At 38.5% G+C, this 18,035-nt stretch overlaps 1 protein-coding gene and 1 long non-coding RNA gene across 3 annotated transcripts in view; one reads left to right on the plus strand and one right to left on the minus strand.

Annotated features, from left to right (window-relative positions):
* Positions 1 to 18,035, minus strand: part of Necab1 (N-terminal EF-hand calcium binding protein 1) — a 197,560-nt gene that overhangs the window by 137,140 nt on the left and 42,385 nt on the right. The window lies entirely within an intron of this gene.
* Positions 3,668 to 18,035, plus strand: part of Gm36801 — a 33,578-nt gene continuing 19,210 nt past the window's right edge. Inside the window, exon 1 of the long non-coding RNA XR_390422.3 lies at positions 3,668 to 4,124. This is a non-coding gene — a long non-coding RNA (predicted gene, 36801). The remainder of the gene's footprint in view (positions 4,125 to 18,035) is intronic.

Genomic DNA, 18,035 nt, shown 5'->3' on the forward strand with positions numbered 1-18,035 from the left:
TCAGCAATTAAAAAGAATGAATTTATGAAATTCCTAGGAAAATGGATGGATCTGGAGGGTATCATCCTGAGTGAGGTAACCCAATCACAAAAGAACTCACATTATATGCACTCACTGATAAGTGGATATTAGCCCAGAAATTTAGAATACCCAAGATACAATTTACAAAACACATGAAACTCAAGAAGAATGAAGACCAAAGTGTGGACACTTTGCCTCTTCTTAGAATTGGGAACAAAACACCCATGGAAGGAGTTACAGAGATGAAGTTTGCAGCTGAGACAAAAGCATCGATCATCCAGAGACTGCCCCACTCGGGGTCCATCCCATAATCAGCCACAAAATGCAGACAATTTGGCATACACCAGCAAGATTTTGCTGACATGACCCTGATATAGCTGTGGCTTGAGAGGCTATGCCAGTGCCTGGCAAACAGAGAAGTGGATGCTTACAGTCAGCTATAGGATGGAACACAGTGCCTCAATGGAGGAGCTAGAGAAAGTACCTAAGGAGCTAAAGGGGTCTGCAACCCTATAGGTGGAACAACAATATGAACTAACCAGTACCCCCCAGAGCTCGTGTCTCTAGCTGCATATGTAGCAGAAGATGGCCTAGTGGGCCATCATTCGGAAGACCCTTGGTATTTCAAACTTTATATGCCCCAGTACAGGGGAAACACCAGGGCCAAGAAGTGGGAGTGAGTGGATGGGGAGCAGGGGGTGGGGAGGGTATAAGGGACTTTTGGGATAGCATTTAAAATGTAAATGTAGTAAATACCTAATAAAAAATTGGCAAGAAAAAGTAATTCTGGAGTTTTAAAGATAAAAATATATGTATTTTGAAATATATTATAGCCATGCTAATTTAGAAAAATAATTCAAACAATACTATAACTTCAAATTCTTGGTATGTTGTCTTCTCAGTTTGGCATACAGTCAACACTCAATAAGAACTAGAGAAAAATGAATAAAAACATTAAAAGTCTAAGCAATAAAACAAAGCCAAACCCACTACTTGGTCCTCCCTAAGTGGTACAGTTTTATTTCTGAATCACTGAAAACTAAATTTCATTTGCTGATAATTTTGCTAACAGAGTAAATTTCAAAATCCCTCTTGCAGCAGTTTTGGCGTTGGTAGAACTACTGAATTTTAACAAAGGAGATCAAGTTAAGTTCACAGATTAATCCTATTATGACATAATTACTGCACTTTCCATTTTGGTTGACAATGCCCTGTCTCTTATTTTTTGTCTCCTCCTGAAGGATCAAGTTTTGTCTCCTGAAGGACAGTCACTGAGAAACAGTTGTTCCTGCCATGTCAATATTAATAGCAGCTGTGTTGGAACAGCGGGCCAGGGAAGACACTGCATGCCAGTGGGAAAAATACAAACAGCTACTCTGGAAAAACATTAGCCAGAAAGACCTCTGTCAAAATGCAAGTTGACAACACTGGGGGAGTCATTCCAGTACTGAAAGGTGGGCTTATGTAACTCACTTGAAAATCACACTCCATCTCTGCCGCTCTGTGGTGCGTTAAAGCTGGCATGAAGGCAATTAGGTACCATTCTGTGGTAATTAAGGCTATGCCATTTTTATTCACTTAGCTCGGCCTGCTCTCTGCTTCACAGAATTTAGGATATACCAGGTGGCATTCCATTCTGGAAAGCCCTGTGGTATCACAGCAACTCAAAGGAAGATGCAAGTGTTGCTCGGCTTGCTTTCAAAAACCACTTGAAGGAAAACCCACTTCAAAAATTAAGAAAACGGATGATACTCAATAACAAAACAAAATATCCAGCTGTTCAGAGAAATACCCGTTGCTCATTTACGAAACTTTTCACCAGTCTATAGACCATAGATTTATAGACAAAGAAATAGATAAATTTCAGGAAAAATGTCTTTATGTTTGTAACCGTAATTAATAAAAAGACAGGGCATGAATTTGAAAGAGCTAGGAGGGAAATATTGAAAGGCTGGGCGGGAGTAAGCACAAGAGGGAAATGATGTAATTATTTTACACTTGAATAAGTTAAAGAAATATTTTTTAAATCAAGTTCTATTAATAGAGCTATTGTGTTTACTAGGTGACCAGTGTTTTCTTGGCAACTGTAATGGTTAGCTTCAATTGCCAACTAGAAGCAATCTAGACTTACTGTGAAGAGTCTCAATGTGTGACTGTCAAATCAGATTGACCCATGGGCTTGTCTGTTGGGGATGCTCTTGACCACACTAATTGAAGTGGGAAGACCCCCTTGGGTGGCATCATTTGCTGGGTAGAGAATCCTAATTGTATAATGCATGCATGTACTAATCCACCACTCTGCTCTTGACAGTAGATATACTGTGGGCAGTTCTCCCATGTTCCTGCTCCTGTGCCTTCCTTTCTCCAATGGACTAAAACCTGCAATTGTGAGCTAAAATAAACCCTTTCTATTCCGAAGTTACTGTTCAGGGCACTTTATTACAGAAACAGGAATGAAAACTGTCAGATACTCCTTTCAAGTTATATGGTTTTGATCGAGATATATGGTGCTAAACATTAATCTTTTCAATTAATAGAATGTGTAGTCTAAGTGTACAAAACAATGTACCCTGTGAAAAATGAAGCAACACTTTTAAGAAGACACACACACACACACACACACACACACACACACACACACACTACTATATATAGGAAGTAGCCTAAGAGTATGAACCGGAGCTATTGAGGTAGGTCAGTGGGTAAAGGAATTTAAAATTGAGGCTGATTGATTATCAGAGTTCAATCTCTTGGACCTTCATGGGTGAAAGAAGAGAAAGTTGCATCTGACATCTATCTACATACCTATCTATCTATCTATCTATCTATCTATCTATCTATCTATCTAAGCACATGTTAACAATCTTTATTCAAAAATATGAACTGTCTTAGGGTTTTACTGTGAAGGTTGAACAGATATTTGCTTAAGTGAAATGAGGAAAATTTCAGAGTTCAGTGTGGACATTGTCCCTGTGGTTTGGTCATCTCCCTATGCCTCAGCATAGTGTTGAAGCATGTAATAGCCAGGTTTTTTTAAATGGTATACAGCTGGGCTTATGAAAATTCATTAAAAACATTTTCATGCTACACACTAAGCAATATTGAAAATCTTCTGTTTGTGATCTTGTTAATCAGGGCTGTTTTGAAACTTAAAGAAAAAAAAAACCAGAAGGAGAAGGTGTGAAAAGAGATCCCTCTTTGCTAAGGAAGGTGTTTGCCCACAACCTTCTTTGATATCAAGGGGACAGGATGAGTAAGCACATTCATCAACGAAGGGCACTGAATAGCAGGGCAAACTTCCCAGGTGTCTGCTGTTGCCTCTTCCCTGCAGCCAAGGCTCTTTTCAAGCACCTACAATCACTACTCAAGGCACTTCTGCTACCTGTATCAACTTTAGTAAAACTCACACAACATACAACTCATAAAAAAAAAAAGTAATTTCCTAAGATCTATCAAAAATCCTTTGGCAACCTAACTGTTTGGTGTTATGGAAATTCCCTGTGTCAGAAAGCCTCCAGGTATGCTTAAAAAGTACAACAGTTCTGGGAGAAGAGAAAGCCGGGGACTTACTTGAGGAGCAAAGAGCTCTGGAGACAAGCTGTTCCAGCCCCCATAAAACAAACAGGGAACAGCCACCAATCAGCCCTCCCACACTGTCGCTTGAGAGCTGCTGAGAGCTTTCTTCTGTTTTCCAAGATGTTAAAGTGTAGCTAAACCAATCTGCCCTTCTCTCCTATACTGTCTCTTAGGGACGAGAAGCAAGGAAATGTTCAAAAAGAAACATCTTGTTTACTTGTTACACATATAGATTTCATGTTAGATACTACTTTAAGCCCCAGCGGTTGCCCTCTAAAATCGGAGGTAAACAGACATTTTAAAGAGTTCTGTATCCACTTGTATCCCCTGTCTAACTCTAGGGAGCTAGGGACTGTGAAGTCCTCCAGCTTCTTGTTCAGGCCAGCTGACCACCACCAAGATTCAGAATGGCTGTTCTCAATTCTCAGATCTGGGCCCTCCACATTTCTACGGAGAAAGAAAGGAACTTTCTGTCAAGCCTGAAAGTCAGCCTGCTAAGCTGCTTTCGCTCCTTGGTGTCCTTGAAGGTAAGTCTCAAGTTATTGTCATTATTGCTTACCTAGACAGTATAGGCAGAGAGGCGGAGTCTCAAACAGAAATGCCAGCTCTGGACTCCCCTTTAGGAACAGTTTAATTGTTCTGCAATATTATTCTAACCCATAACTACCTTTCTATTATGCAAATCTATGTTCTAAGAGAAAGCCCATTTTGCAAGGTATTGTTGCATCCAGAAGACAGGATGGATAGAATTTCTATCAACTGCCTCTCATTTGTAAAGCTCTTTACATATGAAGAGATTAATCTACCTAAGATAGGTCATTGGTCATTTTTCTATAGCTTATCACATTATTGCCCTTTACCTCTTGAAACGTTAGATTTCTGTTGATTGGGCATAGCTGTGAGCTTCCAAATATCACCCATATTTGTAAGAGGGGAGTTACTGTTCAGAGAACTAAGCCATTGACTTGACTTCACAAGTGCCATATTTTCTGGAGGGTTGTGAACCCAGGAGGCAGCACTAAGCAAGTATACATGTGCTGTTGGTTCTGTATTCACAAGTACTACTGACACTAGTTAAACAAACCTCATCTATTTATGTAGCACCTTCCTTGGCTGGTAGACTAAACTGCTTAACATTTGTTCCGAAGCTTTCACAATTCTCCTTCCAGAACATATTATTAGTTCCACTTAATATTCAAAGAGAGTAAAGCCTTGGAAAGTTTTCTTGGCCAGAAACAGAATGAAGACTGCTGCTCTGCCAGATTACAAGGCAGTGTACAAAAGCAGATTTGATGAGCAGTTGTGGAGGGTCTGGTGTACTTTAGGATGGGTCTCAATGTCACAGTTTCCTCCTGTGCAAAATGGCTCCATCAGGATCGTGCTTTTGAGATTTTTTTTTTTTTTTAAATACAGCTTCTCACTGTGTATCTCTGGCTGGCCTAAAACTTCATACATAGATCAGGATGGCCTTGAACTCACAGAGATCTTTTACATCTGCTTCTCAGGTGCTGAGATTAAAGGTGGGCACCACCATGCCTGGCCTTCAAGATTAAACAAATTAATGAATAAAAGCTGTTTAGACCAGAACATAGTAAGACATTCATAAATACTGACCATTAATACCTTTTCTATAAGGCAGGACAATCCTCATTGTGCTATTTCTAGATCAGAAATGTTTAAACTGTCTCAGGAAGATGAGAAGTGTGGGTCCTTCAGTTCTTCTTAGAAGGGGGAACAAAATACTCATGGGAGCAAATATGGAGACAAAGTGTGGAGCAGAGACTGAAGGAAAGGCCATTCAGAGACTGCCCCATCTGGGGGATCCATCCCATATACAGTCACCAAATTGAGACTCTATTGTGGAGCGCATGCTGACAGGAGCCTGATATAGCTTTCTCCTGAGAGGCTCTGCCAATGCCTGACATATACAGAGGTGGATGCTCACAGCCAGCCAATGAACTGTGCATGGGGTCCCCAAAGGAGGAGTTAGAGAAAGGACTGAAGGAGCTGGAGGGGTTTGCAACCTCATAGGAAGGACAACAATATCAACAAACCAGAGCACCCAGAGCTCCCAGGGTCTAAATCATGGACCAAGGAGTATACATGGAGGAACCCATGGTTCCAGCCATATATGTAGCAGAGGATGGCCTTTTTGGGCATCAATGGGAGAAGAGGCTCTTGGTCCTGTGGAGGCTCGATGCTCCGGTGTAGGGGAATTTGAGGACAGGGAGGCAGGAGTGGGTGTCTGGTTGGGGGTACACTCTCATAGATGCAGGCAGAGGGGTGATGGAATAGGGATGGGGCTTCTGGGGGGAAATCAGGAAAGGGGATAACATTTGAAATGTAAATAAATAAAATATCCAATTAAAAAGAGGGTCCCACAGAGGGTACTTGGTCATACACAGCTGCAGGACCCTCTTAACTAGAGTGTTGCCTCTAGACTTGTCACCTTTCCTCAATTCTCTTCAGTTTGGAGATGTCTGCTGTTCATTTGAGACAGCTTCAGGTTTAAGACTCATGCCTGGATCTCCATTGAACAAAGGGTAGAAATCTGAATGTCCTGCTTGCTGGTTCTGAAGCTTTTTCCCAGCCAAGATTTGCCTGTAAGTGACTCCCTCGTCATGGACCATCTAGAGACTGCCATATCCAGGGATCCATCCCATAATTAGCCTCCAAACGATGACACCATTGCATATACTAGCAAGTGTTGGCTGAAAGGACCCTGATATAGCTGTCTCTTGTGAGACTAGGCCGGGGCCTAGCAAACACAGAAGTGGATGCTCACAGTCAGCTACTGGATGGATTACAGGGCCCCCAATGGAGGAGCTAGAGAAAGTACCCAAGGAGCTAAAGGGATCTGCAACCCTATAGGTGGAACAACATTATGAACTAACCAGTACCCCGGAGCTCTTGTCTCTAGCTGCATATGTATCAAAAGATGGCCTAGGCGGCCATCACTGGAAAGAGAGGCCCATTGGTCGTGCAAACTTTATATGCCCAGTACAGGGGAATGCCAGGGCCAAAAAATGGGAATGGGTGGGTAGGGAAGTGGGGGGGGGGGGAGTATGGGGGACTTTTGGGATAGCATTCTAAATGTAAATGAGGAAAATACATAATAATAAAAAATATTTTAAAAAAAAGTGACTCCCTCATCATCTTGAACTTGAGCCTTCAGACGTGTTGCATGTTTGGTCTTCAACATTCTACACTGTCCCATCTAAGGGCACACACACATGCACTTTTTTTGATTGAACTCTACTCTCATGTCTTGCCATGCTCATTTCTTTGCCTCTGTTTGTTAATGCACCATGATAACTCAGCCATGAAGCTTAGATTTTGGGGATCTCTTTTGACTAAGTCAGTGAGACAACTCCCTCAAAAACACTGCATTTCCCTGTTATAAGAAATCAGTTTCTGTTATGTTTTAATATAAACAATCATAGACTGTACTTTGGTTGTATTCTTTCCTTCCAGAACCCCTCACCCAACTTTCTACACACTCAGCTTCACTTTCTCTCTCCCTGTCTCTCTTTCTCAAACAATAAAAATAAGACAAATGAAAAAACAACACAAACAAACAAAATTAAACCAAATAAATCCCAAAAACGTGCACAAAAACCATGGAATCCATTTTCTGTACCCAACTCCTACTGAGCATTGGACTTGTCCTGAAATATGGTTGACATACCCAGTGTCCCTGCATTGGAGAAAACTGATTTTCTTTCTCCCTGAAGGTACCAACTGGCAGTACCTTCTAGGTTAGGGGTTTGTGCCCATGTCTCCTTCTCAATACTGGCATGTTGTTTGGAGAAAGCACGGTTTGTTTATTGGTTTACTTGTGTTTTGCATAATCTACAAAAGGACAAAATTCTAATTCATCAATGCATCCCTATGATCAAACAAAGTAGCCAGCACTTAATAAGCACTCAGTAACTCATTGCTGAAAGATGCTAAGCTCTGTTTGTGTGGGCAAGACAGAACTGATTTCATGATTGAGTTACATAGGAGAACCTTGAGTTCACATTAAATGTTTCTTCTCTCATTAATCTCCTGAGTCATCTCCTTTGGGATCTTCTAGATTTTTTACTGAACCTTTAGGGTACTCTTATACGATATCGAACTAGTTTTCCTACTGCAAGACTAAAGTGATTTGAAAACCACTGATGATTTGTAAGCTAGAGAGAAGATAGGCAATGATTCTTCGATGTTTTCACACAAAACATTAAAAGTTTCATACTTTGATTTAACCATTCTTTCTCACTTCTCACCCAAATGAAAACTGTAATATTTATGATATTTTATAATAGATGTCCAGAATTGATGTTGCTTGTGTTAAGAAACTTTGTTTGAATGGCTGTAAATAATAAACCAGGTAAACATTTCCTATGAAGTCTGTTACCATGAGAAGATATTCCTGTCACAGGCTTTAAAATTCAGATTACCTTTTTCAGTTCACGGGGAAAAAGTACAATATAATGCAATGGAGATAAATTCCACATAAGATGAATTAAAAGCATAACAAGATATCTGATTCATAAGCCTCCTCTCTGGAGGCTCAGATCTATCATAGAAGAGGGTGCAGAAATACGTTAAGGGCCACAGAGGATAGATGACTATGATGAAATAAAGTTCTCAGACACAACAGGATTTTTACACATATCATGGTGGCTGTAATAGCAAGCACAAGACCAACACAAGACCAAGCCAGACAAATTGCCAGAGGAGGGGAGGGAAAGTTCTAACCTTATCTGATGAGCTACTGGCAACTGTTGGCTGCTAGGAGAGGGTGACTTCATTTTCTTCAAGGTGATGCTGTCTGAGGGGATACCCATGCTCCAGGAAATGATCCTACATCTATACCAACATGGGCAGTGATGAGTGGACTTGGTGTGTTTGTGTGGAAAGGCGGGGGAAGCATGCTCTAGTGCTTTTACTGGAATAGATATCTCTGGAGATACCTTTTTAAAATACATAATTTCAATGCATTTTCATAAATCATTAAAGGTACAATAGAAAAAAATCGAAATAATACAATGTGGTGACCTCAAATCCAAGATTGAGAAATCAGAATACAGGTAGGAATTCAAAGGAATTAGATTTAATAACAAACAACAAATCTGATTTTGAACACTACTTTTCAGCTTTTCTCATTTAAACAAATCCAGGAAATATACAATTTCTTACCATGAAGTTAAAAAAGATTGTGTTATAGGAGGGAATTAAACATACTAGACACAGTTTTAGTACTATTATTTATAGTGTTAAACAAATACAAAATGATAATAAATAGTAATTGTCTCCATTTATTTCCTAGACCACAGAAAAAGGTTTGATCATTTTTCAAGTAATGGAATTCTTTAGTCTTTCCTTAAACAACTGATCTTGACAGAGTAAAGCAGGTGACCTCCCAGAGATCAGTGAACTCTACCATCACTTTTGGCAGTCTGCAAATATTCCTTAAAAGTTAGTTGCTCATAAATAACTTCCAGACAGTATAATTTTTAAAAAATGTTGTTTCATCATAAGAATTCTTTGTAAGAAAGTTATACCTAGTCATGCTAAATGATATTCCATAATTAAAATTAAACACTGTAAAAATTATGGGTTAAAGTCATACATGCATGGAGATATCAAGAGGTGAGGGTTTCTTCCCATACTTTGCTGTCATGGAGAGCAGAAGCCAAGAGCTAGGATGGAACAAGAGTCAGTTTTGTGAATTATATGAAAAAAAATTTCCCACTCTTGAGTGGATATCAGCATCCTTTAAATATGGAGAAATGTTTATTCACTTATATATAACATGGCATGTGGTACCTTCTGCATGTATTGAATAACTAAACAAATAAGTAGGGATAAATGATTAATTTCATGGAATCTGCAAACTCAACCAGAATAATTGCTATCAAATTTGACATTCTGGATTGTCACAATAAAAAGGAAAAAAGTCTCAGCAAAAAATAAAAAATAAAAAAATAAATTAAAAAAAATAAAAGAAATTCTTCATTGTGGTCTCAAGTAAGTCTTTATGCTTTTCAACCCCATGGCAATTAGGATGAGAAGATCAAGAAAATTAGGTGTGCAGCTCATCAAACCCTATGGTCCCATAGAGGTAGATTTCTAATCATGCTGGATTGCTTTATGCTTAACCTAAAGTTGATTAAAAATAGAATCCCTGAAAAATCATAAAAATGAAATTAAACCCTTAAAGCCATTAGTGAACGAGACAAGAACAATAATGTTCACCCGAGGCTGGTGCCCAGCTTCCAACCTATTAGATTCTGTGATAAGTGCTGAAAGCTTTTGTTACGTAGTCTAGCGTTTTCTTACCGAGACACCTTTTAAGGCCAGATGAGAGTGCAATATTCTATGTAGTAAGCACTGCTTCCCAAGCAATAGAAACTATTTTTACATATAAATGAAGAACCATTAATATTGTGAAAAAATAAATTATTCATTTGTACATATCTGTGTCTGTTAAAATGTACAATTAGTTCACATTTATACTTTAAATTATATTTCACAGGTTTTAATCCATAACAATGGAGTATTATTTTTATTAGAACTAACCTTTGAAAGGAATTTTAATTCAGTCTGAAGCCAAATTAATCATTTACTGAACCCCAAACAAAAGAGCCTATTAAAGAATTTATATGATAGATTCTGCTTTACTCCTTTTACATAATCTACATGCTATATATGCTTAAGTTGTCACAAATATACCTCTGCAAAAATTTCTTACATGTAATAAATATATTATGTTTATATGTCAATCAATCAATTAACTATTAAATTTAGTATAGTAATTATAAGAAATAGAAAACAATGGTTCTCATTTCAGAAATTATAATTAGATTTGGAGCCAAGATTAACAAGTTAATGAAACAACTGTTTAAAAAATATTATGTAATTAGGTGGTGTTTTAAGAAGGTATAAATTACAATTATAAAACTTTAAAGAAAGATCCAGGAAAGCTAAAAGGTTAATGAATACATCTTGATTATCTTCATTTTACTGTTAGTTTGGGCAGCTATTTATATCCTGTCAGTAAGTTTTGCAAAATAGACTCTTATACTGGCTTCTTTCTTTTGGCAATGAAATTAAGATTCAATGAAGAGAATAATCTCAATGTTTCAACACTAGACGATGGAGGGATTTAAGCTTGAGGCTGGAGTTTTTATGCATCCTTTACACACTGCAGTAGTGACCACAGTGAGTTTGGTGAACCTTTATCATTGGCAACTATACCGTGCAGAGGAGAATGGAGGGTACCCCAGCAGAGGGTAGAGCAGGAGATATGAGACCAGGAATTCATTTCCCTTCTCATCTCAAATATTTATTGAGCTTACAGTATTATGATGTTATATTAAAATATTATGTTAGAATAAAGTCAATGAAAGGCCACTAGTCATAGTGTCTGCCTTAATGAGGCTCAGACTTGGACAGGAGAGCATTAACCACTGAATACAATAGATCTAAAATTGCAAATGATTCAGCTGCTATAGAGAAAACTTTATATTCCAGTGAGAATGCAGAACCGAAAATGTAATCTAACAGGGAAAATTGGGATAAAGTTTCATGAAATATACACAGGTATATGACATGGGTAGTATACATAAAGCCATATTTTAGGCGGTTAAAAAAACTGGTTATGGGGTACAATATGGTTCAATAGTAGAAGGACAGAAAGATGAAAGTTTTCCATGATCGAACTTGAATATGTAACTAGAAGCCATGTTAACCCTACACCACTATGATAATGTCAAAGTGACAGCGTCCCAGGTGTTCTATGCTCTGTCCTGAAATTTTCTGTTATTGCTTCAGTTCATTTGACAACAATCATGCTATTTATAGTCTTTTAATCATGGATGACTTGTTCCTTTGCTGTGATCTAAAGGAATATCTTGGGCTAAGTAATTAGTAAATGACAGAAATTTATTATCCTAGTTCTCAAGACTTTGAAGTCTAAGATCAATACACCAGCGGATTGGAAGGGGTAACAAGCTCCCTCAGGAATTTCTTATAAAGGCCCTCATCCTATTCAAACGGACTCATGACTGAGTCACCGCCCAAAGCGCTCACTGGCTCATTACATTACCTTGGATATTTGCATGTAGGGAGACTGGCAGCTGGGAACAATGTTTTCAAAAGATGTTGTTTTGAAGACTTTCCTCTTCAAAAATGATGATTTGGGTTTTTTTTTTAAAAATAATTCCTGCCTAAATAAGAATTTGTGAGAATGATATATCTATAAAGATAGATGCTTTGTGCTGAGATGATTGTAGTGGTAAAGATTTTCTTAAGAGCAAATTTCGTTGGTGCATTGGGATGTAAGAAGAAACAGTACAAGAGCTGAGTATGATGTACGTTAAAGAGATTGTTGTTCCACTTTTACTGAATTCATTTCATGCATTTGGCGGATAATAGTAATGTTAGAAAAAGGCTCATTCATATGAATAAATAATTTACCATAGAAAACTTTCTTCTGAGTAGTAATTGACTTCATTAAACCACTAGCAACTGCACTGTGCCTTCTCAAAGAGGGAGTTCACTTAAGGCTAACAGAAAGTTCAAGTTTTTCATGGGGAGGAATGGATGAGAACTAGAAGGTAATATCAAGATACTAAAAACCTTTGAAATTGCAGCCTCTAGTGCAGATGATTTAAGAAAACAGCGGAACTCTGAGTATTCCACAGAACAATGAGGAAATGAAGTAAGGCAGAGTGAGCAAAGGAGGGCGGTGAGGAGGCTAAAAGTAGAAGCTGACTTCCAGGTATGAAGGAGGGAAAATGTGAGAAGAATGGAATTAATGTCCACAGGGAAAGAAAGAATAACTCTTTGACAATGTAGCAACTCCCACACTGTAAAAACCCAACACAATAGACATAAAAAGAGAAGAGATAAAGGCAGCAATTAAAGTAATTGCCTCTATACTGTACATCCAAATATATTCTATGGGTGGGGAACCAGCCATCCTTTCATCAGAATAAAACACTTCAAAGTGACTTTTAAGAAAGACCTTGAAATATTTTGATTTCTGATATATACAAGACAGCTAAAAAATACAAAATGTTCTTGAGATGGCATGACAATGGAAAGGGTTACACTGTGGTTTTAAGTAGACTTTGGGAAGTCCCATGCCTTTGTGCAGGCTTTTCAAGGAACTTTGGAAAATGAATTAACTCTCTGTCAGTGAGTAACTGCAGGCTGTGAATTGCAACACATTTTTACAATGTATCTGTGGAAATTTAAACAAGATGATACAAATAATTGTGTAGAATGTTGCTCTCTAATGACTGCATCTCCAGCTATTTGTTATTAATCACACATATCCATTATAATTTTTTTAGAAATACGTGTGCTGCCTTGAAACAAAATTTAACTTTACTAACATCTTTATCAGAGAAAATGGGAGCCAATTTATTTCTTCAACTATAACTAATGATAAATCATTTTCACATAAAATTTCCTTAAAATTATCTGCATTTAAATCTCACAAGGTATGATAATCTTTTTATTGTAAAGTAGAATTTGGCTGATAATTTCATATTCTTCCATTAGATTGCAGATACCTCAGTTGCTATCCATATTTCAGGTTGTTAAGAGACTTCATTTAGGAAAAAAAAAATGATACTGGTGGTAAAATATCTCCACAAGAAAGAACAAAATTTCGAACCAATTGTCAAAAATGCATATCTTTAACATTCTGGGTTAGTAAAAGTAGAAAAATGATGCTACTAGTACACAAATAGGCTCAAATAATTACGGAAGTGAAAACACATCTTAAAAACAGATGCTCAACATCCGTAGTCATCAGAGAAATGCAAACCAAAACAACCCTGAGATTCTACCAGTCAGAATGGCTAAGATAAAAAATTCAGGTGGCAGAAGATGCTGGCAAGGATGTGGAGAAAGAGGAACACTCCTCTATTGCTGGTGGGATTGCAAGCTGGTACAACCACTCTGGAAATCAGTTTGGCGGTTCCTCAGAAAATTGGACATAGTACTACCTGAGGACCCAGCTATACCACTCCTGGGCATATACCCAGAAGATGCTCCAACATGTAATAAGAACACATGCTCCACTATGTTCATAATAACCGTATTTATAATAGCCAGAAGCTGGGAAGAACCCAGATGCCCCTCAACAGAGGAATGTATACAGAAAATGTGGTACATTTACACAATAGAATACTACTCAGCCATTAAAAACAATGAATTCCTGAAGTTCTTAGGCAAATGGATTGAACTAGAAATTATCATCCTAAGTTAGGCAAACAAATCACAAAAGAACACACATGGTATACAGTCACTGATAAGTGGATATTAGCTCAGAAGCTCAAAATACCCAAGATACAGTTCACAGACCAAATAAAGCTCATGAAGAGGGAAGACCAAAGTATGAATACTTCGATTCTTCTTAGAAGGAGGAACAAAATGCCCATGGCAGGAGTTACAGAGACAAAGTATGGGGCAGAGACTGGAGGAAAGGCCATTTAGAGACTGCCCCACCTGGGAATCCATCCCATATACAGTCACCAGACACTATTGTGCATGCCAACAAGTGCTTGCTGACAGGAGCCTGATATAGCTGTCTCCTGAGAGACTCTGCCAGTGCCTGACATATTCAGAGGTGGATGCTCTCAGCCAACCATTGGACTGAGCACAAGGTCCCCAGTGGAAGACCTAGAGAAAGGACCAAATGAGCTGAAGGAGCTTGCAACCCCATAGAAAGAACAATATAAAGCAACCAGTATCCCCAGAGCTCCCAGGGACTAAACAAGCAACCAGAGTACACATGGAGGGACCCATGGCTCCAGCTGCATATATAACAGATGATGGCCTTGTTGGACATCAATGGAAGAAGAGGCCCTTGGTCCTGAGAAGGCTCAATGCCCCAGTGTAGGGCAAAGCCAGGACAGTGAGGTGGGAGTGTGTGGGTTGGTGAGCAGAGGTGGGTGGGATAGACGGTTTTCAGAGGGGAAACCAGGAAAGGGGATAACATTTGAAACATAAATGAAGAAAATTTCTAATAAAAATTAATAAAAATAAATAAAAACAGATGAATAATAAAGAAATATGTTGCTATGGGTTAGATCTAAAACAAACAGAACAAATAACTGGAGATTTGATAGAAAATTAAAGTGACTCAGGCCTTTCAGCTTCTAAGACTGTAGGCAAAAGTATATTTGTAAATATGTAATGAAGTAGTGTTTCTCTCAGCCATGCATACAAGTCTCTCTACTCTAAATGCTCAGGTAATTAAACTGATATCAAATTCAAGAACATTTTGATATCTACTGTAGAAGAATTTTAACCCAGCAACACGGTTGCTCTGGCAAAGGATCACATTCGAACATTTTCTAGGTATATGTGATCCTGCTGGAATGACACATATTTAATTCCTTAGTACATACCTTTAATCCCAAACAATGAAGGTAAAACTAATTTATAGGAGGAAGCAGATATATTTGAAAGTGCCATCTAATTGAGGGGCAGACAAAGTGACGAGTCAGAGAAAGATTTGACAGAATGAGTTAGAGATAGGATACACCCAACTCTCATAAGAACAGACAGGAAAGAGAGCTTACTTAAGAGCACTAAGTCAGAGAAAGGGCAGATCAGTGGGTGCAGTTATGTTGAGTTCAGGCAATGTAGTGGAGTTCATAGAGTTCAGAGTCAAGCTTTCCAAGCAGAGTAATTCAGTCAGAAGCCTAGAGAAGCCAGTTTGAATCACTCAGCTTGAAGAGGAGTTTGAGCTAGAACCAGCCAACCAGAGTTCAGAAAGACCTAGAAAGGGCGAATGGATTTAGCAGCAAGCCTCTGAAAAGACACTTATATCCGGCAATGAAAGTTACCTTTACCTCTACAATAGGTGGAATAATAAAGTGAATAAACACTAGATGTTGTTATATCTAAATTTTGGCAATCATTCTAAATACACAAAGGTTAAGACAGACCCCAATACTCAAAGGAGTGGAGTGATAGGCATGGTTTGAGAAGAGCATAGGGAGGCTGGGATACTGGACTGTCAAACTGATGAGAAATTTAGGGGTACAGAGGCTAGTGAGGAGGAAAATGCCATGAATACTTCAGTGAGATCAGAATGCTTGTTAGATCACGAAGATTTTCCTGACTTTACGCTTTTCTACTATAAGTAACTTCTGATTTTCTGCTGACCCCACTCAGAATTTTCTAGAATTTATACTTCTCTGAACCTCTTTTAGTCTTCAAGATGGGTAGTTATATTTCTCTGATTATGAGGTAATACAGATTTTTGAGGCCACATAAGCATTTCTTTGATTTGTAGGAAACTCAAGCTATACCTGCTCAAAATCTATGCTCCTCTATTCTGATGCAGCACCTAGGTTTCAGTTAATATTCTTTCCCCTGAAACAGTGGCAAACTGTTCAAAAATGCCCATGATTTCAAAGTAGGATAATGATCCAAAACCAGGATGTTGCTATAGCTGTTGGTAAAGAAAATCAGTCTCTCTGATAGTTTTCCAGGCTGGCTTCTAGCCATCCTCCTGATAGAAGTGCTGATAGAGAGAAAGGAAGACAAAATAATGACACTGTGAGGAATCGTAGCACCACCAAGCAAATACCTGGCTCCCACACACTTAGTTACCTCTGGGTTCATCTGACACATGAGCAAGGTTATAATTTTCTTAAGTTATCTTAACTTATGGTTCTGTCACTCACGACCAACAAAGTTCTTTTTATAGTATCATTTTCCTTACTGTGATTTCATTTCCAATTTGAGCAAGGGGGATATTGAGGAATATCTGTTCAAAAGCTAATTTTCCCTTGTTCTGCAGCTTTCATAATCCTCTAAGTACACCCTTCACACAAAACATCCCAAACGCCATGTCTCTTTTTTTTTAATTTATTTTTTATTAGGTATTTTCCTCGTTTACATTTTCAATGCTATCCCAAAAGTCTCCCATACCCACCCCTCCAATCCCCTACCCACCCACTCCCCCTTTTTGGCCCTGGGGTTCCCCTGTACTGGGGCATATAAAGTTTGCAAGTCCAATGGGCCTCTCTTTGCAGTGATGGCCGACTAGGCCATCTTTTGATACATATGCAGCTAGAGACGAGAGCACTCAGCTATTTAAAAAAATGAATTTATGAAATTCCTAGGCAAATGGATGGACCTGGAGGGCATCATCCTGAGTGAGGTAACCCAATCACAAAGGAACTCGCACAATATGTACTCACTGATAAGTGGATATTAGCCCAGAAACTTAGGATACCCAAGATATAAGATACAATTTGCTAAACACATGAAATTCAAGAAGAACGAAGACCAAAGTGTGGACACTTTGCCCCTTCTTAGAAATGGGAACAAAACACCCATGGAAGGAGTTACAGAGACAAAATTTGGAGCTGTGATGAAAGGATGGACCATCTAGTGATTGCCACATGCAGGGATCCATCCCATAATCAGCTTCCAAACACTGACACCATTGCATACACTAGCAAGATTTTGCTGAAAGGACCCAGATATAGCTGTCTCTTGTGAGACTATGCCGGGGCCTAGCAAACACAGAAGTGGATGATCACAGTCAGCTATTGGATGGATCACAGGGCTCCCAATGGAGGAGCTAGAGAAAGTACCCAAGGAGCTAAAGGGATATGCAACCCTATAGGTGGAAATACCGTGTCTCTTAAAGGCAGCTTACATATGCTGCTGTTTCAAAACAGAATACTTTGGGTTTGGACAAGGGATCAATTATTTGACTAGTTTCTACAGGCCATGCATAGAAACAGATGCTCTTAAGACTGTTTTTGATGCTTGTGTCTCTTGGCCACTTTAGGTCATGAATGTCACTCTGCCATGGTGCCTAAAGCCAAAGTCTTAACTATTGAAACTTAACTATTGAAGTTTGCGGTTTTACTTTCTACATCCACTGTTCCAATTGAAGTGGTATAAGCAGTGCTCACAAGGAGATCTATTTTTCTCATGGCTAGAACAGCTCTGAACATTCTAATCAGAATGTCATGCATAGCTGTGTTGCATGGACCCTTTGGTCTGTCCTAACGCTACTGCATGACATTGACCTTACCTTTATTTTTTTTTTCTCTACACACTGTATGTTTCCTTAAGCAGCATGACAAATAACTCAAGGAAGACAATAGCATTATCAACCAACTCATCATACTTTCAGGAAAACTGTCATGAATAAATATAAGATAAGCAACTTCTATTTCAGGATGAGCATAACTCTGCCATCTGAAACAAATACTTTTGATATAATTACTCTCTAATTATTGTGGGATCTTTAATCTCATCACGGTTACATGGAAGCTCCTTTCAAATTTTGAAAAGACGTGTTATAAAATATTTATCGTCTGAATGGTCCTAAGGAGCAGACTATGTGAATATTAGAAAAAAATTCACTTTAGTACAGGAAAGAATGTTTTCAATTCTGGAGC

The sequence above is a fragment of the Mus musculus genome, chromosome 4, assembly GCF_000001635.26.
Source record: "Mus musculus strain C57BL/6J chromosome 4, GRCm38.p6 C57BL/6J".
Classification (NCBI taxonomy): domain Eukaryota; kingdom Metazoa; phylum Chordata; class Mammalia; order Rodentia; family Muridae; genus Mus; species Mus musculus.